Source organism: Rhea americana, unplaced genomic scaffold (genome assembly GCF_003343005.1).
Source record: "Rhea americana isolate MKP2758 unplaced genomic scaffold, rheAme1 scaffold_6, whole genome shotgun sequence".
In the NCBI taxonomy this organism is placed as follows: Eukaryota; Metazoa; Chordata; class Aves; order Rheiformes; family Rheidae; genus Rhea; species Rhea americana.
The window spans coordinates 8405756-8408745 of NW_028186756.1; the positions used below are offsets into that span (position 1 = coordinate 8405756).

The window sequence follows — 2990 nt, forward strand, 5'->3', positions numbered from 1 at the left end:
GAGAGAACGCAGCATGTCCATCTTCTGTGTTTATTGCTGCTGCAGCATTGAGCACTTGCTGACTGCCCATCWCTGCAGAGAGCTTGGAGCTTTACCCAGAATGGGGGCTGGAAGAGGCATAGCTGTGATCACTGCAAGGCTAGTGTTTCTGCAGAGGATCGTGGTGATGAGCACAGTATCCTATAAAGGTGTTGCAGGTTGGATGATTTTGGAGTCCTTGTGAGATATTGGAGAACCTGTCTTAAAGCCTGGGACTTTTTTTTGCAGAGGCTCCAGTGCAATGAGGAAGGGCTTTAAGGGGCTGTTTGTGCTGCACAAATGCACCTGACCTACAGGATGAGTATGCAGGTGCTGTGAAGTCACCCAGCGAGCTCTGCTTGGATGTGCCMGCACAAAGGTGGGTGGATGTGCCTCTGGATCTGCCTCCCTTCCCTATGTGGAAGTGCTTGTATCTGGGGCTCTGTCTGAGCTGTATCTGAGGCTGCCTGTATTCCAAGTCTGTTTTCCAGCTATCATCCCAGCATCTAATTTTTCTCTGGACAGCCCTCCCCAGAGATACCTGATTCAGCAATGACGCAGAGCACCTGYGGGCCCAGGGCCTGTGATGTTATGGGAGCTGTAGGTACTTGGCACTCCTACAGCTGAGGCTGCTTCCATTGGTGCTTGGCACCTGGGCACACTGGCCTGATCGTGCTGCATATACACAGCGTTGCTGGTGCAGTAACAGGGGCAGATGTGTCCTCTGGGCTGTTGCTTCATGAATGTCACCTGCACGATGGGGCCATAACTGAGTGAATCAGATTGTTCCCTTGGCCACATATTTTTTCAAAGGGGCAATAGCTAGGGAGACACGCAAACGTAACTCCCTCACAAATGCCCACATATGCCCAAGTGTCTCTGTGGACCTCTATCTCTTTGTTCCCTTTCCATTGCTTGCAGTCTCTATTTCTCTGGGCTGATCTCCCAGGTTTTTGCAAGCTGTACCTTTCAGTCTCCACCTCCAGAGCTCTATCTGTCTTTCCCTTGTCAGCAGTGAGCCTGGGCTAATCACTCTTTCCTAGGAAGGCATTTCAGAATATTTAATAGCTTCTGGAATAAGGGTTTCTGGAAAGATCAAGCCCACTATACAAAATGAGGATATACCCAATGTTCATATAGTGAATAGGGRACCTTGCTGGTCTAAAAGGTACGAGCACCTTTACAGTTCCCAAGCCTTCATAGGAACAGAGATTGGAGTGCATTTCTGCCTGGGGGGGGGAGGAGGAGAAAGAGGCTTTTCCAGTTCTTCATTCCAAAGCTGCATCTCAAGCTGGAAAGCTGTATCTCTTGGAAGTGTTGCTTTGCTCTGATGCTTCAGAGATTGGACAGACTGCATGTGCTGGAGAGGAGTGGGTATGTTTATGATGCCTTTAGGTATCTGATTATAAAGAGACTTGCCAAAATCCAGACTGCACTGAATTGTAAACTTCAACTATTGCTGAATTCCAGCTGCAAAGTGTTAGCAGGGCTCCTTAGAAAAATTGCATCTGATTCAGCTGTGGAGTTTACCAGAAACTGCAGAATTAGTGATGAATGCATGTGCTAACTGTGCCATTAAGAAACRAGCAACGGGCAGATGGAGGAATTGTGGAGCTGCTCAGAATGCATGTTTCTTGCATAGGCATAGAAGGGACCCAGAAGTTATAGGGTGATGCTCTTCAACTTGTGTGAAAGAGGAGTCAGTCTAGGGAACTGTACTAATCTTTTCTGGTACAGAAATCTTAATCCTTGCGTTCTGCTTTTTTCTTCACAGTTTCCTTTCAGTCAGGGCCTAATAAGATATTTGAGGGTCTTTTCCTTTCTTGGGATGGTTACCATCAATTAACACTCCTAAACTCTTGCACTGTTACATGCAGTTATAAATACATATTCCTTGCATCTTTCTTTCCCTCAGAGGATCAGGGATCCCTGCAGGTCTTTCAGATAAAGATATTGACTGTTTTGGAGCCTTCCTGTATGGACAATTGATGGCTGAATAGCATTTTGCTTAAGCATCTCTTGCCAGGGCAGTGCCAGTTCAGGCTGGAGAGGCCCCAGCATTGCTTTTCCCACAGGCAGACTTCTGGGTGTTTGTTTCCTGCCCGTGCTGGAGAGGTCCTGGCTGAGTGCTGAGGGACTCCTGACTGCCTTGTCCACCTCCAGTGGTGGCTGCTTTGAGGCAGGGCCTCTCTGAGAGTGACTCTTGTGCTGAAATCTGGGGAGCACAGTTACTAGTCTGCTGAAACCAGACCAGACATTAACACACAGCCAGTCCAGAAGCCTTGCCACTACTGAGGCTGTGCAGGCAGTAACTGTTAGGCTTAGAGCATTTGAACCAGCTGAGGATTTGTGTGGCCTTGCTGTTGGCAGAGGGAGCCCCAGAAATGGGGAGAGGGGGTGGTGGGAGCTGTTATGGCGATCATACAAGCCTTTGGCTAAGCTGCTCATGCATGGGGAGATTTGAAAGTTTCCCCTGAACCATTTGAAAGATAAACACCTTATCTGCCAACACTTCCTTGTGCCCTCCAGAGTGTGCTCTAGGTGACCTTGCTTGAGCAGCAGGGTTGGACTAGATCTCCAGAGGTCCCTTCCAACCTCAACCATTCTATGAATCTGATTTTTGTATCTGGGCGCGAGGGTGTTCAGTGGCAGCACTGGAAGGGTGGCTGGTCCTATGAAGACTGYTCCAGGCAGCAGACTGGCTGCAGCTCTTCCAGCACTGCCAGGCTAGATCCTGCTCACGGTCACAAGACTGCCAGTCTTCACTGCTTTAGCAGTTGCTAAAGCCCCTGCATTAATCATAAATGTCAACTGTGATCCTCAGGACTGGGTCTGCTTCTCAGTCCGTCTCCGCCTTTAAGTGTAAGTGTAAGAGAACAGAAGAGCGAGGAAGATTAATGCAGCACAACCTCTTCTCTCTGGTTCCCCTGGTAAAAAATACAAAACAAGAACCACAGGAAGGAGGCAGAAAA

At 48.6% G+C, this 2990-nt stretch overlaps 1 protein-coding gene across 1 annotated transcript in view; it reads left to right on the top strand.

Annotated features, from left to right (window-relative positions):
* Positions 1–267: 267 nt before the first annotated feature.
* Positions 268–2990, top strand: part of LOC146587401 (gamma-aminobutyric acid receptor subunit alpha-3-like) — a 70969-nt gene continuing 68246 nt past the window's right edge. The window contains exon 1 of the mRNA XM_085319735.1: positions 268–397. The gene's annotated coding sequence lies outside the window, so the exon portion shown is untranslated. The remainder of the gene's footprint in view (positions 398–2990) is intronic.